At 49.3% G+C, this 25,028-nt stretch overlaps 1 protein-coding gene across 7 annotated transcripts in view; it reads left to right on the forward strand.

Annotated features, from left to right (window-relative positions):
* Positions 1-25,028, forward strand: part of TCF20 (transcription factor 20) — a 109,742-nt gene that overhangs the window by 21,140 nt on the left and 63,574 nt on the right. The window contains exon 1 of one of the 7 annotated variants that reach the window (XM_085516215.1): positions 9,421-9,825. The exons of 4 other annotated variants lie outside the window; for them this stretch is intronic. The gene's annotated coding sequence lies outside the window, so the exon portion shown is untranslated. Of the gene's footprint in view, positions 1-9,420; positions 9,826-19,082; positions 19,162-23,802; positions 23,981-25,028 lie in introns of those variants that run through there. 2 more of the 7 variants (XM_032444500.2, XM_015861471.3) reach the window with 2 other exon arrangements.

Below are 25,028 nucleotides of genomic sequence, written 5' to 3' on the forward strand. Positions count from 1 at the left end.
TTCTTACTCAGAGGGCAGTGAGGCGCTGGCACAGCTGCCCAGAGAACTGTGTGTGCCCCGTCCCTGGAGGTTCAAGGCCAGGTTGGATGGGGCCCTGGGCAGCCTGAGTTGGGGAATGGCAGCCCTGCCCACAGCACGGGCTTTAAGGTCTCTTCCAACCCAACAATTCTGTGATTCTATAATTGTGTGATTCTGTGATTCTATGAAGTGTGGCAGGACAAAGGAAAAGCTGGGGGAAAGGAGGGCACTGCTGGTACTGAGAAGTGGTATTTCAGGTGAGTTGGCCCCAGGGCTAGTCTGACAGCTAGGAATCCCCTGCGTCATGGTTCCCTTTCACACCTGACACTGTTCCTGGCTGAGGTGCACGCAGCGATATTTTCTCATTGCCTAGGAAGGAGAAGAAATAGGTGATGATGAGTACAAGGGTAACTGTGCTACGGTGTCACCACACAGCACCAGCTCTGCTGTCACTAATGAGCAAGCTGACAGATGAGCTATTCCCTCTTCAGTGCTCAGGGAGTGGCCACCTTCACTGACACCCCCTCCTGGGTCTGCACCATAGGCAGTGCTGTCACCTGCAGAGCAAACCTCTGGCAGCCGGATGTCCTTCTGCTCCCAGAGCGGGCCGTCCTGCTGGAAGTGTGGAGGGCTGAGGGAAGGCAGGCAGCCTGCTGGGGAGAAGGGCTGTGCTGGATTAAAGCAGCTGCTGAGGGACTACTCCATTGAAGCTTGAAATCAGATTGTTTGACAAACATCATGTTAGAAGCACCTGGCTGCTTCTGTTTGCCCCACAGCTCCCTACCTCAGAGAGAAAACAGGGATTTCTGTGGCTTTGGAGCCACATCCCTTCCTCTTCCCTTTGCCCAGAGGGCAGGCTGCCCACTGATGTGCATGGAGTGCCAGGGGGAGCCCCTCACTCCTATTCCCCCTGTGTGTGCCAGACAGGGAGCTTGCAGAGGGGTGGGCTGCTTTGGTGGGATTTGATATATGTTTTTTTCAGCTCTGATTTTTGTTCTACCTCATTTGCATATTGTGTTTTTTTTCCAAGCCTCTGCATCTCCTTTCTTCCTCCTCTTTTTTTTTTTTTCCTTATTTTTATTTTATTTTTTTTTTAATTCTCTTCTCTCTGCTGAAGATTGCTTCCTAACTCTCAAATGTCCCTCCCCCGCCTCACTCCCCCCCACTGCATTTTTCTTTCATCCTTTGTTCTTGATTGCTTGTGCCCGGGAGCAAAGAAAGGAGAAGGAAAGGATACCATCTCTCTATGAAATAGACAAGGGAGAGAGAAATGCAGCAGACAAAGTTGTCAGGCTGGCAGAGGGAGGCTGAATGCATCTCGGGAGCGCAGGGCTCTCATTGACACAGGGCACTCACCTCCTACATCTCACTGTGGGACGCCAGCCGGGGGCTGCCCTGCAGAATGCTGTTTGTAGCATCTGCTGCCCCAGGGAACGAAATGGGGATGGACCAAAACCATCGAGTTAACAGAGTCCTGCATGCGGTCCTGGTCCCACTGTGCAGCTGTGGTGTGTGTCTGGCTCAGGAGCGTGGGTAATCATGTGAGATGTGTGCGCACACTGGCTGATGCATCACATCTTCTCCTGCCTTCCATCTCCCCTCTCTCTGCATCAACAGCGCTGCCATAATCTCTCAAAATCAACAGGCCATTACGGTCTGATGTAACTCAATGAGTACTCTGAGACAGAAATCCTGCAGTGTACTTAAAAATCCTAATGTAGAAACACAGCACTGTCCTGCATTCTCCCTCCACCTCATTTACTGGTTTCTAGTGAAAAAGCAGCACTGTTCCGTGCCTGTATATATTCAGCAGAGTGGGTTGCTAATCTGAAGCTATCCTTTTATTCTCATTCTGCTTACAGACCGTTAAATACGTTATGCTCTCCCTCCTGCCCCAGCCTCCTCCCTTTCTACCATCAGCTTTTGTAAGTGCTGACTTCAGCTCGTGTCTTGGGAGAGGGGAGGTCACACAGACCTCAGAGAAGCCCTCTGTGTCATCAGCTCTGCCCATCCAGCTGGTCCCTTGCCAGTGGCACATGTGCTTTTGTTGATTGGACCCTGCAGGCTGGCACTTCAGGTGGAGATGGTCCATGTGGGTGCTGCACAGCAGAGGTGTCTTTGTGGCGCTGGGGATGTGGTTTAGTGCAAATGTGTTTTGGGTTCTTGGTTGGACTAACTGATCATAGTGGTCTTTTCATCCTTAATGATTCTGTAGTTCTTTCTGCTGCCTGCCTTGTTTCTGTAGGAGAGCAGTGTTTCAGACGTAGCCTTACATTTCAATCCTTCTTTGTCATCCCCTCCCCCAAGTTTGTGCTGCAACCACGTTTCTGCCTGAGAGCTGTGAGCTGTCAGCCTTGCTGGGAGGAGGCATTGGCCCTCCTGGTGTTTGCAAGTTATTCCTGTTTCTCATAGGACTTTTCTGGTCCGAGACCTAGGATGCACATAGGTGCAACTTCAACGGCATATCCCACAGAACTGGATTTTCTGTCATTATCTCGGGTTGCTTAGGATAAACCTGGATGGTGGGCAAGACAGAGGGAGCTGCTTGCGGTATAAGTCACAGTGGTGTCAGCAGTTCTGCTGAGCCTCTTACTGTGGCATCCTGCAGGAGGACTAGATGGTCCTGCTTTGTGCATGGATATTGTGTCAGCAGTGGGGTGCTGCTGGTTCTCCTTTCTGTCTTGGCTTAAGGTAGAGTTACAAGGCTGGATGCCATATAGCTGAATGCTGTCCCCATAAGTTCTCTCTAGCCTGCCTGAGGCTTGAAGGCAAATGTGGAATGGCTGTAATGCAATCTGTGTTCTGGGCTGTAGAGACACAGGTTGATTTTGCCATCTAGGAACCTGGGCATGGTGACACTAACTTGTTCTTTCTCAAGAGCAGTCTGTGTCTGTGGTCCACTGATACTGACTAATTGCAGGCAGATGACCAGTACAAAAGAGCTGGCAGAGATGCATGACTTACGTTCCTTAGCTGTCAAAAACAGATGAGCAATTAGCAGTCTCTTACCTGTTCTGCCTGCAGGTTTAATCCAGTACTCTGTGGCTGGAGTAAAAAAAAAAAGACAGGTTAGCAATGCAGTCTCGTGTTCAAAGGAGCTATTTGGGGTTTCTTGCCAGTGGCAAAACATCTGTTCTAACAGGGTAGCTCATCACCCACAACTTCCCTGTGATGCATTCCATGGGTATCACTGTTGACCTGATGAAGTGTGGTAGCAGGAGGGAGCAGAGCTGCCGTGCTGCTGGGATCTGCTCAGCCCGGTGTGCTGCCTTGGGCATGGGAGCTGGCTGCCATAGCAGAGCTGGGACTGAGCACTCGCTGGGAAGTGAAAGACATCAGTGCTGTGGGTCGTTCAGAGCAATAATCCCAAGAAAGAAGTTTCTGCTTCATGTCTATTAGCTGGCCTGCTTCTGACATGTGAGGGTCTGCGTCAGCTCATAACTGCTCCCCTGCCTGGTTCCTCTGTGATGTTTTCCTTGTCCTCAGAAAAGTCCAGTGGAACTGAGGTGCTGTCCAGGTTGTTTTTCTGGATGAGGGAACTGTATCAAGGGAATGCTATTGCTGCATGTGCAGCTGCCATGTGGATGCTGGGGCTGTGACTTTGCCAGGCCTCATCTCAGGTGGTCTCATGGATGCCTGCAGTTAATGAACTGGCGTTGGCCTCTGTTCCGAGTGTGCAGGGAGCCCTTCTGCCAGAGCTGCCAATGGAAATGAAGGTCCCCTTTGCTCACGCTTCTTGCATCCAGCCAATGTGTTTAATGGTGTACTGGCTGCTGGCTGTGGTCACTGCTTCGCAGCTGCTCACACTGTTTGAGCTTCTCCTTTCTGCTTTCCCTTCTCATTATCTCCCTGCCTTGCACTCTGAGCATCCTCCTTCTCTGGCTTGTTGCAGTGTCCATCCTGAGCTACAAAAGGCTCTTTTCCAGCTGTGTGTCCTGACCATTGCCCCGCTGTGCTGATTCTTCCTCACGTTTCTCATTTCATTTGAAAACACTTTTTTCCCCCCCTCTCATCTCTCTTAGCATTCCTCTCTTCCTTCCTTTGAAGATATGAGCACTTGAGCCAGTTGGGAATATTGATCTTTTTTTTTTTTTTTTTTTTTTTTTTTCTTTTCCTGGAAAATGTTGAACAGCACTAAGTGCCTGTCTGAATCACTGCCCTGGTGGCATGCTGCAGGGGAAGGAATGCTGCTGTCCAGCTGCCTGCTGACCTCAAGGCAGCCTCTGCTCTGCAGCCAGGCTCCCAACCTGAGGTGGGGGCTTGAGAGTTTGCAGCATGGCCCTCCATGAAGCAGCTCCTGCTGGGGACTGTGCAAAGGGAAGTGGAGCCACGGTGCCTGGCTTTGTCACCAGCAGCCAGCCAACGTGGCAGTGCCTCAGGGCTCTTCCTCACCCAGGAGAGGGAGGAAAGCCTTGTGTTGTTTTGTTTCGGCTTTTGTTTCCTGGAAGCTTTGAAAATACCTGTGATCTCCTGCAGCATAATGAAGACATTCTTACGTCTATTTAACTTTGGAAGCAACTTTGGAAGCCTGTGCAGAGTTCAGATTTTCCTTGAAAATGCCTTCAGAAGGTGCTGGAGGGCAAAAGAACAAGACTGGGTGGCAAACTTTTGTTGGGAGGATGCTCTGGGTAATCACTAAGCTGCGGGTTGGCGTGAGGTTGTGCCTGCCCTGCTGGGGCTGTGGTGCACTTACAACACGTAACAGCTGCAGGCAGAGAGGATACAGGGCTTAGCTGTTCTGGCAGCTGTCAGAAACGGAATTCGGGCTCAGCCCTTTGCTTGCTCCAGTGGCATCTCCCAGCCCAGTGCAGCTCTGGGTCACTGCTGCCCATCAATTCTGAAACGAGAGGGGATGGCAGCAGTGGGCAGGAACCTATCGATTGTGCTGTAAATCAAAATGATGATGAAAAAAGCCTGGTTCTTGGGAGAGTGGAGTTGTGTGTCTCACCTGCTGCAGGCAGAAGGGTCTTGCTGTCACCTCCTGGGGGTGCTCACTACATCAGTCCTTGCATTTGCTATGCATACGGGGACAGTCAGTAGTATAGGGCGCTGAGATCAGTGCTAGCCCTCTTCAATTTTTATGTAGGGTTTCAGCAGGGGTGAATTAGGTCTGATAGTGATACTAGAAGGTTCAGCCTAACCTAAAAAATAACCCTAAAGAGAAATGGGACTAGGAAGCTACCAGGGGCATCAGAGCTAGTGTGGAGCTGGTGTGGAAAGGTGGCACAGCTCGCTGCCTCTGCTCTTGGAAATAACGCCTGCTGATACAGCAGAAGATGAAACGTGTAATGTAGGATTGCTCTATGAGCAGTGAGCTCTGCCCCTTTGAGCCTTGGGGGATGCCTTGCTTTGGGAAGAGGAAATCCAGGAATATCCCAAACACAAATCTGAGAAAGGAGGCAACGCTCCAGGGGGAGCAAAGGTGCTGATCTGAGAGGGGAGGTGACTGCAGTGACGTGGGGCAGAGGTGAGAGCCGGTAGCGGGGCTGCAGAACACAGCAGAGCCAGAGATTTGTGGGACAGAACAAATTGCTGGGCAGGAGGTGGGCAGATGGAGAGAGATCTTGGAGGAGGTCCCAAAATTGCCCTGTTTAGTACATTTGGGAGAGTAATCACTCTTCTCATCACGCATATGTTTTGGGAGTGGGCCAGGGGAGGTCTCAACAGAATCAGAATCACAATCTCAACTTAAAGAAATGAAAACCCAAACAAAACCAGACCCACTGTTCTGGGGTCATTTTAAATGCGCTGAAGAGTAGTAGTGGTTTTTGCTTTTTCTTTTTTTAATATCTGTTAACTGTTAAATATCTTTTGGTTTTCTTACCCTTCCATTCTAAGAGGAAATTCTTGCCAGGCCCTGGTTGAAGTATAAGCAGGAGCCTCACACAGATTGAGGACAGATATAGAGGCAACCCAGGAAAAGTGGAATGGCAGGAAATCACGTTGATCAAAGCCAAAATGCTCAGCACAGCCACAGCCCTCAAACAAGGGAACCTTTCCTACAGCACGTGTTGCCCCTGTGCCATAGATTGTTAATTTGTTCTTTACAGAGAGCAGATGGAAAAAGTCTCTGGGGACGGGATGTGTCCCCTGTGGCTGGAGAAGAGTCTGTGTGTGCTCTGGAGGAAGGAGAAGCAGCACGTCTTGCTTTGCGTGTGTCCGGGTTAGCTCCAGGAGGACCATGGCCCTACTGGATCTGTGTTTGCTCTAGGTGCTCTGGGATGCTGAGGTCAGAAGAGCTTCCTCTGGTGCAGCAGGGAACTGCTATAACAACTGCTGCTTCTGCTGTTACGGGCCACACAACGATGAGATATTTATTAGGCTAATGAGCAAATTAGAATTCAAAGCTTCAGGATGAACGAAAAAAGAAATGTATGTTAGCTCCCCACTGGTAATGGTTGTGGTATCGGAGTCACAGAATTCTTGAATTTCAAAGTTTTCCCAAGTGAGCAGCGCTTCGATGAAATGCAGATATATAAGCATGTGCAGTTATATTCTTCAGCTTATAAATGCATGTGTGCATTGCGGCCACAATATAGACAAGGAGGGAAAAAGCAACCTTACCTCATTTCCTGCCTTTCTGCATGTGAATTCTCATTCATAAAGCACAGAGAAGGGATATTTTTGTACAGTTTCCTAAGGGGATTTTAATTTTTTTAACTAAAAGAAGATGCAGAAAACTTTGCTCATGCATTCAAATGCAGCTGTGTTTGGTTTGTGGTGTAGAGGTCTAGCAGTGTATTCGGACATGACCTGCCTACTGTACCTGTTTTGCATCACCTCCAAACACAGAGGGCTTTTTTCTGTGTGAACCATATTAACCTGCTGTCCAAAGGCAGGTTTGGATTACAACTTATCTGGGCCAGGTTCAAGCGGTGGCCTCCAGGAGGAGTGCTCTTTAATCATTAGAGCTCCATGCCTGAGTTTTGGGATCCTGCAAGTATGTTGGCATGTATTTAATCAACACATTTTAGAAGAGTGTTTCTTGTTTTTCTCCTTAAGGATCCCTTGACTTCATAAGCATTTATTGTGAGTTGGTTGTTAGGGCTGAGAATTTGCCACTGACTCCTTCTCCCCACCCCAAAATAAACAAATAAATAGAACCATATGTAGTTGACTTCATCCTCCCAACAGCCTCCTAGGCTACTTCCTTATGAAATCAGCAGCTTTTTTTCCTTCCAAGTTTTGAGATGTGCCAGACCACTAGGCTGTGTGGAGAAGGAAGATGTTAGCCCCAGTGATGACTCTCAAGTCAGCTGTCAGCTCTGTCTGAAGTGCCCGTGGTTTTCCCATATCTGAAGTCCCTCTGACATGTTTCTGTAGCCTCATTCCCTGTGTGAGATGAGCTGTTGTAAGCAAAGGGGTTTTAAAGAGATTCTCTTTTTTTTTTTTCTTTTTTCTTTCCTTCCCCAGAATAGAACCATTTAATCAAGTTTTTAATCACGCTTCTCAATCTGCAGCCAACAGACATTATATTTTCAGTGGCTGTTTCTGGTTTGGACTTGGCATAAATCTGTTTTGGTTTGTCAATTATGTGATCTGGTTCTCAACCATGAAATGACCCAAAGATAGATCTGAGCGATTCTGGACACGGCCTTCTATTTGGCACTGCTCCTGACTGCCCATGTAGTCTTTGCCAAATCACTTGAATTTATCATCTATTTCCTCTAGCCTTGAATCGGGGGGAGCTCCTGATAAACTCTCAAAGGTGTTGTGGCTGTTTAATTCAATTGATATTGGTTGACTGTGCACCAGATGCTGTTAGAGAAGTGCACTGTGACCCAACCATCAGAGCGAGGGCATGAAGGGATGGAAGGGCACAGATGATGGTTAAGAGCAACGAGGAAGCACAGGCTGAGTGGTGCCAGCAATGCTGGGGAGTGATGGGCAATGTATAAAAAGGGAGGGAGGGGGGAGATGCTGAAGAGCAAAGAAGAAAACAACGCGGAGCAAAACCAAAACCATTGGCTTGGAGAAAGGTAGGATGAGTCAAGGAGTTGGATAGAACAAAAGGGAGAAAATTAGGACAAAGGTTTGTTCGAGTCAGTTAGGTTTATAGATTATATCTGTTTAATTTTTGCTTTTGAGGCATTAACCTGTGTTTCGAAACTTAGGACAAGATGATTACTGTTTGAAGCATCCGACCACCCCCAGTGATCTCCTTCATCATTTTGCACAGGGAGACCTCTGAAATTTGCCCTCTGAGATTTTGGGTTGAACCCTCCTTTCTCCAGCAAATCTGCAGATTTGTGCATTTTTGTTTTCTTTTACTCTTCAGTAAGCAACATGCCCGAATTCAAGCCTTGCTTGAGATACCTCTCTGCTTCTGTCTGTTTGGGTTTCATTGGTGGTTGTCAATCTTTCCCTATGCCCAGCTGTGCATAGGAGGACTAAAGGTTGGGAGAAGGCATACGAGCTCAGATGGTTTATGATGGCTTGTTTTGTTTTGGGAAGCGAGAGGGGGGTGGCCAGCCTTGGTTGGGAACTCTGGGGGGGGTTCTCTTGCTATTGTTCAGCCAGACCGCACGGCTTAGTCACGGAGCTGTTGTTTGTCAAAATTAATGCTTAAAACTTCCCAATCTGAAAATAATGAAAACCAGTACGAAGCGTAAGGGCCTTTAAAGGTCCTGAATTACTTTCAAGATACCTGACCCTTAGAGGAGTCACTTGAAAATTTTCCTTGTGGAAGTATTCATGGTGCCTCTCGCTGGATGACTGCTTCAAAGCATAACCTCCAGGTCTTGTGCCAGCTCCTCTGGTGACCAATGGGGTGGTGGAAAACCAGAGGCATCGCTTTACCTGGTTAAAAAAGCAATGGAAGGTAGAGACAGTGTGTTGCAGCAGGCAGAGGTGGAGAGGCTACCTTCCCAAAAGGCTGTAGTGAGCAGTACAACGTGAGTAGCCGCTTCCTCTGAGATTAATGAGGATGAGAGAGAGACTTTTTGCTTAATGTATGGCGGTCATCTGCAGAAGCCAAAAAGGGTCTTTTTGGGGTCACGCTGCCATCCATCTGCAGGGGTTTGCGGCTGTGTGGGATGAGGCAGGTGTGTTATGTTAACGTCTGACTCCTTTGGAACTTGGAAGGGCAGGGGACTGAGGAGAGAGGGTTGGGTTTTTCTTCTTATAGGCTTTTATTTGTCTGTTCTGTCCCCAGAGAAAGCTCAGCATGGTGTTTCAGCCTGTTGTTGGTTTTTTTTTCTTTTTTTTTTTTTGTCTTCAAGAAATTCCTGTGAAACAATCGGAAGATTTTATCCATGTGAGATGCTTCTGTATTTTGAGTCCTAATCACTTAGGTGAAAAAGAATAAGTAAATTATATATTGAACTGCTAACTGGTGCTGAGGCCTGGTTGTTTCCATGGCAACAGGGCTGGAAATAGCAGCCGGTGACATCAGCACGGCACAGGTAGAGGCAGATCCAGCCGTTCTCCCCTAAATACATGAAGGTGCTGGGTCCAAACATTGCTCCTGTGATCAGTGCTTGCTGTTATCCTGACACTGCAATTAACATACACCAGTACCCTACCGACCAGGGGTACCGGGGCCTGGTGCTGAAGTACACCGAGTTTGCTCTGCATCCATGGAGGGATCCATGGGCCCCTGTGCATGGTGCTGAGGAAGATGGCTGCCCAGTGGGCCCCGCGCTGAGCCAAGTGCTTCAGGCTCAACCTGGGGGGCTCAGGTCTCTTCTGGGGGTGCCCCGGGTCACACAAGTGGCTCTTCGGTTCATGTCACACGAGTGGGGAAAGGTGCCCACACAGCTCATCTTGGACACCATTTCTTCTCGCTGGTGATGGATAAAAGACCTGGTAGGTTTGGGGTGGGCTTTTTGTGTTTGTTGCGTTTTTGGTTTTTTTTTGTTACTTTTTTTTTATTTGGTATTTATATATATATATATATTTGGTGTTTTTTTGCTTTGTGGAGGATTTGTTGTTGCTTTTTTATCTTTGAGGTGCCACAAATGTAAACTCTGGTCTTTGCTGGTGTTGCTGAAGGACAAGTGGGAGGTATGAATGGATCTATGAATGTGAGCACTTAAAACCTTAATTGAAGGGGTGAACGTGGTGAATCTCTAACAAAGACCTTCTCTACTCAAAATATTAATTACTTGTTGATGTAAATACATTTTAAGCAAAACAAACAACCCTTCTGGTTCAGCACAATCTCTTGACTATCCTCAAGGACTCAGGAATGGAGGCACTTTTAGCCTGACACCTCTCTGTGCTGACCTATTCGTATGCATATGTCACATTCCTGTGTGACAGGGACTCCTGCACTGGAACCTTGGCAGGCAGTGGCAAGGTAGACACAAAGAATAGGTCTCCTTTCAGCTGAGGAATTGAATGTCTTTTTGCCAGCAACAAACCAAACAAACAAAAATACCCCTTGCTGATCTGATTACCTAGCTCTACGTGTGATCAGAAGGCAGTGTATGTGATACTTCCTTCCGCATGTTTTCCGGTGTTTGCGTCCAATTTAGTTGTGACTGTCCCGAATGATTGCGTTTCCATTATTTTCCTGAGAAGACAAGACCATATGCCTCCCTGTTAAGATGATTTGTCTTCTTTTTCCCTTATTGTACTGTGCAGTAACAAGCCTGTGTTTTTCCCTTCTCACTTCGACTTCTGCAGCCTTCTGTTTTATCACAAGCTTTTTGATCAGGTTTAGCCCAAAATTAAATACCGGCTTTCAGATACGGTTGCAACCAAATCAGTTTACCTCGAGTGCTGTGTCACCTCAAGTATTGTGTCCAGTTTTGGGCCCCTCACTGCAAGAAAGACATCAAGGCCCTGGAGAGCGCACACAGAATTGGCTTTGTTGCAAAAGTCTCCTCCAAGAGCCTCCCTACCAGTGCATCTCCAACACCAGTGCTGTTGCACTGACCATGAGTAGGAGGTGCTGGTGTTTCAGTCACAATGATGTAGCTGGCTCGCTCAGGAAGGGTCTCCTACTGTCGCTTCTCTGCAGTCAAAGTAAATGCACTTTGATATTTTACACTTAGATGTGTTTTTCTGGCATATGGACATAAAAACATACAGTGTTTATAATGGGAAAAATGACACCAGGCAATGGATGGGGAATTTTATTAGGTGCTGTGGCTCGCTGAGCAGTGGTTGCAGATAGTGCGCTGCATGGACCACCTATCATGCTTCACAGACCAGCAGTGACCTGTGGACCACAGCTGAGGTAATGCTATTCCAGGGCCTTATCTATACTACAAAGAGAAAGACAAACGATGCACAGTTTATCGTTGCACTGTGAAGCTAAATGACACTGTGGGATTTTTTTGTGTTTTTATTTCAAGACATGATTCTGATGGTGCTGCAGCTGTGTTTCTGCTTCTAGAGGTGAAATAACTGCCCTGATTTCATCAGTGTAGATGCAGATAAATGTAAACAGAACTACAGAACTATGGAAAACTCCTACCTTTACCACCCACCTCTTGTTAGAAGCATCTTTAAGTATTAGTAGCTCCTTTTTCCTCCTTTGGATGGACTACTTAAAATCATTCACATTGTTGTGACTTCCAGTGGGGTTTTTCTTTCCCAAATACTTGGTCTGCAGGCAGAGCCACCAAGAAGAGAGTAGATGTAAGTATGAAAAATACAACAATCTCAGAAATCTCACTGACAAAAGGGAAACCTCGCAGTGCACGTCTCGGTGCTGCCAGCCCTAGTTAGCTATGCTACCACTACTCATATGGCGCAGTAGTTTGAGATCGTCTGTGGCTCATTAGATGCAGTGTCAGAATTTCCAAGAACTGAACACCTACTGCTTCTGGTTGCTGAGCAGTCGTGAAAACCTGGTCTTTGTTTGGATACCTTGGCACTAGCTGAGCTTTGAGAAGATGCTTTCCCTATTTAGACCTGCTGTGCTCAGATACGGCATGACGCGTGAAGAACTAAACTCAGCGCTTCTGTCTTAGAGTACCCACTGCTATTAACACTTACACAGTTCCTTGGGGTTTTCTGACGCCTCCCATCTTCTATACACCTGCCTTTGAGAATGTGAAGTCTTTGGGCAAAAAATGGACAGTTTTGTGTTTTAATCATACTGATAGGACTAGAAAGTGTGGCACAGCTGATCATTCCCATCAGAATCACTGGCAAGTGCATCTGCCAGGTAGGATTTGGTGATGATTATTCGGGTAACAGGCCACATGGAGGTTGGCTATGAGTAATGGAAAGCAAGCTGAGATCACTTTGAACTCTGTTCCCCCTCCACCTTTCTCACAGTCCATGTGGTCTTCACAAAAAGCTGTTACTACTGTTAGCTGCACAGAGCATGGCTCTTGGTGCCCGTGGATGCTGTGTGTAACACCTGTGTGGGGCATAACCTGGGTAAAGTGAAAGGAGAAGAGAAGGATTCATGGTCTTTTGAAATCTCAGTGGCTGTGACTTCTGGAGGTAGGTGGCATACTGTTAGAGTTGGGATATCATCAATAGAGCCTACTGGGGCGGGCAGCTGTTTGTGCACCCTAAAAGCACCATGTGGCCTTTCCTTTGCCACAGCACAGGTAGTGGGGGGAGCAGGATTTGGGAAATGAGGGGGACAGAGGTGGGACAAGCTTCAGGGAATTAATCAGGCGGCTGGAAGGAATTGGGCCCTATTTAAAATGGCTGCTGCCGCGTTCAGGGGGCCATTTTAAGTGTCTGTTATCCTACTCTTGCTTAAGGATGTAATTTGAATGAATGTGAAGCCAACAAAAATGTTAGATTCCAGTGCAAATCTGTTCTGATTTGGGGATTCATCCGAGTTCTAACAATGCTTAAAGTACTGCAGGATGAGAGGTGATATATTGTGGAAATGTAAGATATGAATTTTATATTTATTACTGACTTGGCAGGGTGCTTTTCACATCGCCATTCTGGTACAATTTTGATTAGATTTTTATGCTGAGTATCAGAGAAACACTGCTTGTGTGTACGCGTCTCTCCCTCCCTTTTGTGCTCTCCTTCTCTGATAAGGAGAACTCTGTGCTGATGAAAGATACGGGGTTGACAGTCCTTGCACTGTGACGATACAGTTTAGGCAATGCCAGTAGAAACTTCCTCTGCCAGCGTGGAGGATGCACGTTGACATGGAGCAGAGAGCTGCTAGCAGTGGGAGGAGAGGTGAGTGTCTGAGGCTTTCCCTCTGTAAGGGTTCAGGAGGGTGGTGGTAGTTTCCGTGATGTTGATGTGCATGGGGACTTGTTCAGTGGTCCTAAGTCCATGTGTTACTCCTGTTTGTCACAAACTGTTGTCTCCTGACGAATTTTGTTTACTCCCAGCATGTGCTGGCTCTGAGCTGGCTCTGAAAGCAGATGCAATTCAACTGCAGATGGAGAGCTGCCTGTTCTCTCACAGGTACTGGTTTTCCTAACACAAGTGAGCATCAGGAAAGTACCCTTGTATGTAGGCTACCCCACAAGGTCAGAGTTCTGGGGCCATGGTAAATCTGTTGTATATATTCATATTTAGTTATTTATACAACCGTTGTCTCACGTACAGAGCTTTTATTATTATTATTATTGGGGTTTTTTAGCATCAATGCATGTATTCTTCCTTGCTTTGTGTCAAAACCAGCCCTGCCCTTGTTTTATAGCTTCATAAGAAGCTGCGTTGTGTGGTTCAAGGTGGGGCAGGTCTATATTGTAAGTGGGGGTCAGGGCCAGAGCTCTGGGCTCTCAGATCAGCATCTAATATCCAAGAAAGACAACAAGAGAAAGAGGGATGATTTTTGTGCTTTCTTCAAGCTCTCTGTGTATGTTTGTGACACATCTGCTTCTGTAAACGGACATCTTCAAATGCAGCACTTGTCATTAAAATAAGTGTTTTGAGGAGGGGCTTAAAAGAATAAAAATAGGACGGTAGCTTTCTGCAGCCTGGCCACAAACAGCATTACAGTTGTACTGCAGACGTGTATTTAGCTTATGGCATTTGGTGGAACCGAAATGTTTGAGTAAATCTGATATTGGCGGAGCAAAATGTATGAACGGATGATTGCCAGCGAGTTGATTTACCATGATGGGATTATAAGCCGTCATCTGGGCTATAGTAATTGACTCCATTTGCCGTCCTTCTTCATTGCAATAAGAAGTAAAAACATCGGCTTAACCCATCAGGAGGTTGGTTAGTTTAGTGCTGCTGTGACTCAGCTGATAAATGGCAACTCGTTAGTCATGGTAACTCAATTGCATACTCCTGTGTTTGCATATCATGGGCTGGCTTCCACTGTAAATGGAAGGCAAGTGAAAGAGAAAGCTTGAGAGCTCCTGCTTGTAACCAGGTTAACGACTGGTAGCGTGGATTGAAGCAACTCTGAAAGATTTGTTGGGGTCCACATTGCTGTCCTGCCACAGTAAAAGTGTCACCTGCTTCAGAGCTGTGAATGTGTGTATTTGAAGTTTTGGAGCACGTAGACAAGATGGTGTTATATGGGTTAGTAGCTCAGTCCCTGACCTCTGGCAGCTGGAAGATTGACTCTGGAGAACGTTTCCTTTGCTGAGTGCCAGGCTGGCCACACGCGTCAGCCCCGTACCTTTGTGTCAGGTGATAGTAAGGTGTGAAACCACCTGGCTCCAGCCTGCTCTAAGGGAAACTGCGGCCTCAGCCCTTGAGCTGCACATGTCCCACTGAAACCCCAAACAGCCCCATCTCAGGGCTGGGCTCTGCAGGAGGAAGCCCTGGGTGCCGCTAACAACGCGTTGTTTATGCGGGGAAGTTGGTGAGCAGGAGGCCTGGAGGCAAACTCCCATTTCCTGCGCTATCCGGAGCCACTTTCTGTGGGTATTTGTCACCAGGTCCCTGTCCCCTGCCCAGGGAGGTGTGTGCGGGCTGTGGGGCTCCGGCTCTGCGCTGCTGCCATTCCCCACGCCCCGCACTGAGCGCGTGCTTGGGCTTGTGCGCGTCTTCTGGACACCTTCCCGGTGAGTCTTCCAGAGAACGGCTGCAGATGAAACGCAATTAGACACAGATGGACGGGGGCTGGGGGAGGGGGCGGCGGGGCCAGCCTGAACATGGGGGGAGGGTAGAGATTAATTGCCGGGCCGCCAGGCGAGGGGCCGGCACGCAGAGCGCGCAGGGTCCCTGCCAGGAGACACGGGCTAGGCCGGGGCCGGGCACCCGAGGAGGATCTTCTGCTCTCGCAGCGCGCTGTGGTTGTTCGGGAGCCGGGGGGAGCGGCAGGCGTGTCTCAGGGATGATTAATCATGGATGGCAGCAGCGGGGAAAATGAGCGCAGGGCGCACGCCGAGGCCAACGCAGCCTCTGCCCCTGCGTGCCGCTGGCTCGCCCGCAGCAATCCCTGCTGCTCCCAGAGCTGGCCTGCGAGGAGGGCAGGCCGTGGCTCGGCTCCTCGTCTGCCCCGGCCTTCGGGGCTCCGGGAACTCTGATCTCTCGGGTGCGGGGAAGAATGAAAGCAGTGTGAAAGCGGGGAGGTGAGCTGGGCCAGGTGGGAGGAGAGGCAGACGAGATGGAGGTTTAATTAGCAAGGAGTGTGGAAAAACGAAAGTGGGTTTGGCAGCAGCATGTGGCAAGCGGTTTGTGGTCCAAAAGGTGGGGACAGGAGGAGAACAGTCCGAGGCAGGCAGATGTCCCCGGGCTACAGGACTTGTCAGCCTTCTCTCCCTCCACATCCTGGCGCTACCTGAAAAACCCGAGTTTTACACACAGATTGGGTTCTGTTTCAGGGTGGGTGGGTGTTTGATGTTGAGCCTCCAGAATTCAGCTTCTTTCACAGCTTGGAAGTAAAGGTCAGGAAGTAGAAACGTGGGGTTCTTTTGCCCTCGCCAGGAATATCAGAAACTTCCCAAATAGGGAATGCATGATTATACCAGCAGTGCTGGGAGGCCTGCTAACCGTGTCTCCCAGTCCAGCTATTACCTGCATGCTCTGCATGCATATCGCAGGTTCCCCTCTCAGCTCCTCCTGCAAGCCACTGAAAGCTTCCCTTTCTCTCTACATCCCCCACCAGAAGTAAGGCAGCATTCTTTCCACCATCACTGTTGTTTCCAGTGGATGATGTTGAAGTGTTCATACTATTTTCCCTTCATCTCAGAGATATCCCTTGGATTGTTTGAGTTGGTTCTTCTGGGGAGTTTTGTACTGGAATATTTGATTATTTGCCCAGAGAGCTGTGTGTGCCCCATCCCTGGAGGTACTCAAGGCCAGGTTGGATGGAGCCCTGGACAGCCTGAGCTCGTGCGTAGCAGCCCTGCCCTTGGGCGGTGGGTTGGAACTGGGTGGGCTTTGGGGTTCCTTTCTACCTAAGCCAATCTATGATTATATTTTCCTGCCCCTTATTTATATTTACCTCTGCTCTAGATTTCTTCAGGAACCCTTAACTTAGTGCTGTCTCCTGTCACTGAAATGGAATATCTCAGATAATTTTGGTAGGGTTGCATGGACATGCTGCCTTTATGTTCCCTAAAGATTATCAGCGAGTTATTTAATGCTTATAAGCAACTCCACATTTTCCATATGCCATTTCCTTGCGCAGTTCAAAGTAGCGGTCAGAATCTGGAAGGCCCTGATTTCTTCCTCTCTCTTTTTTTTTTTCTTCTTTTTTTTTTCTTTTTTTCCCCCTACTATTTAATGTGTAGCTAAGTAATATTTCACAAGGAAGGGAGAAGGAGGGCATACAGATCGTTCAGGCTCTGGAATAGAGCAGATTTTGCAAGAAAGAGTTCATTGCTGTTGGGAAATGCAGGGCTGTGAGCTGCAGATGAGGGTAGAGGTACCCTTGCAGTGCTGCTCTGGGATCCCTAGATTAAAAAAAAAAAGCCATGTCATTTTCCAAACAGGACTGAAACATGTTAGTGGCAGCAGAATCTGACAAAACCAAGAGCTGGAATAAATACTTAATGCTCCTCCCTGTGAGACCTCTACTCGCAGTCAGTAGTCATGGAAAACAGGACAAAACAGATTTGGATTCCCGACTTTGTGAATAGCACTTCTTTATTCGCTGCTGCTGTGGAGCGAGGTGTTTTCCTCTCCTCCCCAGTTTGGCAGACCTCCTCTGTGGTGTTCGTAGCCCGTGGTGGTAATGTGAAGAAGCTGCTGGAAGCAGTTGGCGTGTTGCAGAGCTGTGCTGTGGGATAAGTGCTGAAGGTAGCAGATAGTCTGGCAAGTTTTGCTCTGCTTTTTGCTCTGCTGGATATGTTTTCTGTAGTACGGAGCCATTGGAGTAGGTGAGAATAGGGTTTGTTCCCCTCACCCCCTCTGACAGTAACCCAGCTCATCTAACTCTGGAGTGTGAATGAGGGCTTGGGCAGCACTGAGCTCCTCCATGAGGCTGTGTTGAGAGCAAGCAAAGGGACTGGAGGTGGTCTGTGCACTTGAGGCCTGCACAGAATTACTGTTTTTCACTCAAAGCCTTCCCAAGGACAGTTTGTTAAGGGAGAGCAGTGAAGGAAGGGGCAGCTCATGCTCTTGGCAGCTGTGGTCATGCTGGGGACAGGGATGGTGTTGTAATGGGCAATAATTTCTACCTTTGACGGTTGGAGCATTTGGAGCATTACATAGTCCTTCTCCAGCCCTGGGGATCATGGGTGAAGTGCTCAGCAGAGGTGGGGAGCGGCCCTTGGCTGCTGCAGCGTGCTGGATGCTGCAGGGCATCCTGGCTCTCTGGGGGAACACATCTCGTCCAGGGCTGTACAGCCCCCTGCCCTGCCCAGGGGTGCTTTCTGACAGTGTAAGGCAAGCTTTCCAAGGTAGCAGAGCTGGAGGCTGGCAGCCAGGCTGCCTTTAATTCCCCCAGCTGGCAAACAGGAGGCCTTCGTCGGTTGCCGGGGCAATGGTGGGAAGCTGTGTTGTTTAATGAAGCGTTGGGAAGGCTGCTGTTGGTTTTGGGGAGCGGAGGCTCTCCTGAGGCACAGGGGTGTCTGCCAAGGGGCTGCCAGGCCAGGATGCGGCGGGTGGTGCCGGTTGATGGTGCCCTTCCAGCAGAGCATGGTGGGCACTGTTGTGTTTGGTCCTTGCCCCTCAGGACTGTGCCCATTCCCTTCAACTTGTTCTCTGCCCAGTGCACCCCTGAGAAGTCTTCTGTGCCCCACTCCTGAAGTGGAACAGCAATGACCTGAGCTTGCTCTCTTGATTTAAGCGAATGAAGACTCAGAGCATCTTGATAGTAAAGGTGACTTACAAAGGAGGGACAGGAGAAGGCGGGGGAGAAATAACAGAAGGCCTTGCATTTATGCTTCTTTCCAGCATCTCGTCATAATTAAAAAATGAGAGAGCATGGGGCTTGGGCTTTCTTAGCCCTCTTTGCTTCTTTTCTTCACAGGGTGTTGTTCAGAGCACAAAAGGAATGGTGGGCTTGTTTAACCTTGGGGGAGGGGGCTCCACGGACAGCCCTGGCACTAATAGGCTTAGGGCTATTCAGATAAAACTTCATTAACTGATTATTTAAGGAAAAAAAAAAAACAACCCTCTTACTCAGACGTGTTAAAAACCAAGGGAGTTTAAATGGGTGTGAACAAACAAATATTAGGTGGAGAGCTTGTTTGAAAGTTCAGTAAGCCATGTCCATTTAATTCCAGGCTAAGAAAAATGCTCGCAGACCACAAGGCCATGAATTTTCAGGGGGAGGGGAAAAAAGGCTTAATAAGACGGCTCTCTTGCAAAGGAAAAAGAAAACAAAACATTAAAAAAAACCTGCAACAAAAAACAACAGCAAAAAGCTGGGCTCTTTCATATGGTGAGCTATATCTGTGTTTTGCAAGGATGCACAGAAGGGAATGCACCTGATTCCCCCCTCCCCCCTCCCTCACCTTCCTCCCCTGCTCTGCACCTGCCCGCTGCCAGGGCTGCAGCATCCCACCGGCAGTCCGGAGCTGCCATGTGAAGCCCACAGCCATCCAAACTCTCCTACCCCCTGTTGCTAGCCTCCCTCTCCATCCCGTTTCTGCTTGCCTCGAGCGCCGCGCGGGGCTGGTAATTAAAAACCTTGGAGGGGGATATTATTGAGTTAACAGTAGTTATTTGTGAGGCTGCTGTGGGGGGGGGAGAGAGCGATCCATCCCCGGGGAGAGCGGCACTGACGAGGGGTGGGGGGAGCGGGAGGGAGGAGGAAGTGGGGGCGAGATTGGCAGGTGACTGCCAGCTCCGACGAGATGACAGCGGCAGCAGCTCCGCCAGTCCCACTTGAGCACTGCACTGCAGGTACTGGGTTAATGGGTGGGAAGTGGTGAAGAAGAATATCAGGGTGGGTGGCTGGAGGGGAGGGCGTCGGCGTGGGGGAGCAGATTTCTGCTGAAAGCCAACATGGAGATGACACTCTCTATATACATGTAATCATTAGACTTCTCATTCCCAAGAATATTTTCCTTCATATCGTTTTAAAAAATGCAGAGAAAGCTTTCCCCAAAGCCGACAGTATTCTACCTCCAAGCACTCCCTCCTTGCCAATAGCACCACGTTCGACAGGAACGGTCTGAAATGCTGTGCTATTTTTGACCATTTCTTTAGGATATTTGTAGTGAAATTTTAATTTTTCAGGTGCCAGGAATAGGCTCCTGGGTCCCACACCTTCCCTTTATAACGAGGTCTTTTTACCAAACGTGAGGCTGCATTACAATCTAAACCTCACAATTTTCTTGTTTGATGATGCTGAGTATCCAACTAGAAAATTCATGTATCCTCCTCCTGCAGGACTGGCAGGTAAGACCCAGGCTGAGGTCCTGACTGACATCTGCAGACAACATTCCTGGCCGTGCTTTCTTTCTCTCTCTCTCTTTTTTCCTCGGAGGGTAAAACATCTGTTTGCAGAGGGCTGAGGACATGAGCTGCACAGGGAGATAAAAGCAAAGAGCCCTCATCCCATAAGAGTTCATAGATCTGTAACTCAGGGGGCTGGCCACAGGGTTTGGCAGGGGTTGAAATCCTTCTGTCTTTCTCCCTTCTCCAATGTTTGAGCTTTAAAAACAAAAACAACCAGGGTTATCTCAGCCGTCCAATAGTGAGGATTTAGATGTCAGCCTTGCTATCAGCTTCATTCTTTGTGTACAAAGAGAGAAAGAGGATCACACGTTTGAGTCTAAGCTGCGCAGAGTGGTGCCTTGGTTTATCACAGGGGGGAAGCAGTGCCTCTCCCCTTATACTACAGCAGAGTCTGGCCCCAAAGGCCTTTCACAGCCTGTCCTCCCTCTCCTGCAGCAGGAATCAAGTTGAAGGAATGGGAGCTGAGAGTTCAAGGCACACGTGTGGCTGTAGACCTACAGGATCTATAGGAAAGAGGAAGCTTAGAAAAATGCCTCTGTTCCGCTGCATCCCTGCCACCGCCACCAGGCACCTGTGAAGTATTTAGCCATAAAAATGTTGCATTTTCCCTTTAATCTGTCACAGCTATGCAGTGGGGCCACCAACTATGTCCCCACATCTGTGGTCTTACAGGCTTTAGCCCAGAAACCAGGTAGGGTGTTTTGAGCTGTGAAAGCAGGCCTGTAACAAAAGGGCCAAATGCCCTTTTCCATGCTGACCCTAGATATGCTGGCTTATGTTATACATGGAGATGCATATTTTGACATCTTGAGAATGGCAACTTCTTGTCAGGCAAGTAAGCCTACTACTAATTGACATCATGGCCACAGCCATCTGTTCTGAGGCCTTCTAGGCTGGATTTCACAAGTCCTGGTGGGGCTGGTTTCAGAACAGACCTGGCTTTTAGGCTGGAGACTGCTCACAGGCTTCTCTGAGCAGCACTAGGAGCTCTGGGCATTCAGCAGCTTTGAAAATTACATTATAGGCATCTTAAATGGCACTTTTCAAGTGTGCATTCATTTTATAGCTTAGCAGCCGGCCTTTTGGCCATATATATAGATCACACGCATAGAACTGCTTACTAGGAACAGCGGTTATTTCAATCTGAAGAAAAATTACACATTTCCCTTTGGACTTATTCCTCTCTTCTCTGCGGGATGCGGATGCGCCTGGTTCCTCAATGCGTGGAGAGCTCAGGCTGCACCCTGAAGCTCTCTGACCGTCTCTGCTGGAGCTGAAGGGGTTCATGGCCATAAAGTGCTGCCCGCTGTCTGGGTGGCTGCACCACAACATGCCATATTCTCAGTGTGACTGACAGACAGGTGGCCACAGGGTTCAGATGCCTTGCTTCAGATGTGAAGAGGATGGGAGAAGAACCTGTAACTCAGATCCCACAGTTAATAGGATTGAAATTTGGGGCAGTTCTCAGGGTAGCAGGAAGCTGGAAAGACAAAGCCAGCGCTGGGAACTCATTTTAATTTCAACCATCTTGTGCCTGTGTAGCTGGCTGTCTTTGTTTAAAGAACTTGGCCTTCAGGTAGGTTTTATTGGGGCTGCTTGCATATCCAAAGAAGATGAATGGCTTTCCTTGAGAAGCTCCGCCAGCACCTTTGCACCCCGGCTCTCCTCCAGCCCTGTTTTCTCTCCTCCCTAATCTCCCAGTGCCCGGCAGCAAGCCTTTAGGGTACATGCGCAAGTGAAAGGAGCCGGAGTTGGGGAATTAATATTCCTGGAACATAACACCAGCAGCATGCACACGCTGAGGAGAATATTAGAGCTATTAGCGGTGGGAGTTTGGAGTGCATGCAATATCTAGATGGAGAATTCAGTGTGATTAATCTGCCTCTAAGCAGCAGCCTCCGGGCTCTGGGAATTCTGTGGCACGTTTGAAATCAGAACTTTTTTTTAATTACCTTTCCGCATCAACAAAACAATTGCAGTTGTGTGAAAAGAAGCCCCTGTTCAGCCCCTGCCCTGGCTCTGGTTTTGTGGCTTGGGACGAGACGCGCTGCCAAAGCCCCGCACTTTGCACCAGCACAGAGGGATGCAGCCTGGGCACCTTGGCTGCTCTCCAAGGCAGGTAATGGTGGTATGGGCCGAGGCAGAGCACGCCTGTTCTCATTGACGTGCATGTTGGGTTTCCTGCTTTCCTCACCACTTTGCTCCGCTCTCCCCATGCCTGCGAGCACCCTGGCACTGCAGCAGCCATGTTGTGTGCCTTGCTGAGGGAGGTCCCCAAGGAAAAGGACTGGGGCAAACGTGGAGGCAGGAGGGGAGGAAACAACCCAGTGGGATTCAGTTGTAACAAAACTGCAGCCAAACAGGGAGTGAGGCTCTCTGGGGAGTATGGTGGGCACAGTGTCAGGTGGGTGCCCATAGCATGCCAGCTCTCCTCCCACTCTGAAGGAGAGCTCATCCCTTCCATGGCAGCCTGTTGTGTTGCTGCGCTGGCACTGGAAGCTGTACAACGACACAGGCAGCCAGGGAACATCTTCCCAGGTGCCACGGCTGTGCCAGGGCTGGGAAGAAAATGCTGGCGGTGCCCGAGGCGCTGGCATTCAGAGCCCATGGATGGAGCGGCTCCGGCACAGAGGAGCCTCTCAGAGCCTCTACCTGCCAGCCTGGCAGGGATCTGAGTGGCTTCCCTTACTCATCCCACTCACCCTGTGCAGCATGGCCGTCCATGCTCCATCCCCAGGTTGGCCTTGGAGAGGGCTGGAGTGGCGGCTGCAGCAGGGTGGACACGCTGTGAGGAGCACAGCTGCCTCTCCTTTGGCTCTGCGGTTCAGATAACTTTATAGCATTGCCTGCAATTAGCGCTCTGTAATTTTTATACACATATATTTTTGCACTTGGCTTGGCTGTGGCTGTGCCCTTGGCTTATTATCCCCCTGCGTTCCTGGCCTGCGGGCATGATTAGCGCAGCGCGAGGCTTCGGGTTGCCGCTCTCCAAAAGGAGGAAGAAAATTCTGCTTTAAACACAAAGAACAGGGCTTTGTGGTTTTTTTTTTTTTTTACCTATTTACCAACATATCTGAGGTTGTGTTAAATTTTTGTAAACTGCCATTAAAATAATAATAATAATAATAATAAAACAACCATCCAACTGAATAAACAAAGAGAACCCCAATTCCTGCAACTGTCCTGTTTGCATGAAGCCAATACTCAGTAAATCCCCTTTTTTGGGGGGGTTGTTTCAGAGATGCATTAACATCGTGCTCTTCTGCAGCATCCAGGCATTGCTATGCAGTCAGAGCTTTCGGGTATTCCTTTCATCTACCCCAGCCTCCCAGGGCACCTAAAAACTGAACATTGGATGGAGAACCGAAAACCTCACAGCTTATTGCCTTCCTCAGGCCTCGCGTTCAACTCTGTTACCTTAAGCCTGACCTTTACTACCCCTTTTATTCCAATTATAGCATAAAAGTGGTTTCAGATCCTCAAGTGGAAGAAAAAAACCCCAATCGAGTGCGTGGTAATTAGCGTTCCCTCAGCCCTACCCGCAGCCGCCAGACCTCTGTCACCGTGCGTCACTGCCGGCTCCTTCAGCACCGTGACCTGCAGTGCCGAGTTCCCCCCATCCCCTTCGCCTTCCTGCCATCATCCCCTGCCGGGCTCCTCTCGGTCTCAGCCCCAGCACGGCGGGGGTGGGGTGGCTCAGTCCTAAAGGGCTGCAGGCGGCGGGCAGTGCTGGGGACGCTGCCTGTCCTGCCCAAACCACTGGTGAAAGGTATTCCTGTGGCGGTCACAAACTTTATTCATTTACTTATTTATTTTTGAGGCGGGGGGAGGGAGGGGCGTGTTAAGGGGGAGTAAAAAAAGAGAATATGCTTTTTACCCCCCAAAAAACCAAAAACCCACAACAAAAAAAAAAGCCATTTTCTGGGCCAGCCGTTTCCCGAGTTCCCTTTGTTACTACTGCAGATACGTGTTTGAATAAGAGCCTTTTCCCCTCCCCTCTCCTCATCCTCCCCGATCTGCCTTGCAGTGAAGTCACAAGCCGGTGTTTGTAGGCTCGCTGTGATGTCACAGCCTCAGCCGTGTGACTTCACTCTGCTCGGGCAGAAGGTGCAGACGGGGCTGAGAGAAGAGAAAAAAAGCCCCCTCCTCTTCCCTCCCCCCCCCCCCCACCCACCCTCTCGGTTTATAAAACCAGTAGCTGAGATAAATCGGAAGGGGGTGGGGAGAAGCAGCAGGGAAAGCTGAGAAAGATGCCAGAAAGGTACAGTAAATGGGCTTTATGTCTCTCTCTCTTTCTCCAAAGTTTAGAGTGTAAAAGAGGCCGCATCCGGCAGGCCACGCGCGCGGCCGCCCGCCCGTGTCTGCGTGTCACCCTGTGACGCCGCGGCCGCCCGAGGTGCGTGTGCGTGTGTGTACGGGGGGGTTGCGGGCAGGGGCTGCGGCGTCTCGCAGGGACGCAGCTGGGGCAGAGCTCCCCGCCGCCGCCGGGCCCCAGCTGTTGGCTGCTCGCCGCAGCCCGGCTCCAGCCTGCAGCCCGACATAAATGGGTTATTGGGTTGGTGCATGTGCCTGCGTGGTTTGTTTGTGTTTGTAGCCGTTTCTGATTCCCCTCTCTCTGCCCGCATCACGTTTTTTGTTTTGGTTTCAGAGGGGGTTTGTTGTTTTCCTCCGGATCCGCAGGTTGGGAACGGGGTGGGGGCCCTGATGGGAGGAGGAGGGCAGGGCCTCGGGGTCACATTCGCGAGGGCTGAGAGATGGGATTGCTGCTTTACAATCTCCTTTGCCTTCCTTTCTTTCTTTCTTTCTTTCTCTTTTTTCTTCCCTTTGACACAATAGCAGCGTGGGTGCACCAGCAAAGAGCAACCTCAAAATAATAATAATAAAAAAAAAGGAATAACAAAAAAAAAAAAAAAGGGATGGAGGCAGAGGGGTGGGGGGGCAGTTTGCCCCTCCCTTCTTCTTCAGCACTATATATATATATATATATATATTTTCCCGTGTCCAATTTAGCATTCATTTGAGATTTCGGACAAAGGCGGGGGCAGTGGGTGGGCTGCTTTGAGTTGTGTGATATGATACGAGTGGAGCGAGAGAGTAAAACGCAGACAATTAGGGATCAGCGCGAGGGCTTTGCTCATTCAGCCTGCCGAGGAAGCCGTCATTTTGTGTTAGCGCGTGTGTCTGGAGGAGGAAGGGGAGCCGAGAGTGACAGGGGAAGGATGCTCGGCACCGTGTTGCGTTTGTACTCGTTAAGTGCCCGCTCCGGGAAACGGGGGCTTCAAAAGAGAGGGATCAGGGAGCGGGGGGTC

Source organism: Coturnix japonica, chromosome 1, assembly GCF_054131305.1.
Source record: "Coturnix japonica strain WE chromosome 1, WE-NBRP24, whole genome shotgun sequence".
NCBI lineage: Eukaryota > Metazoa > Chordata > Aves > Galliformes > Phasianidae > Coturnix > Coturnix japonica.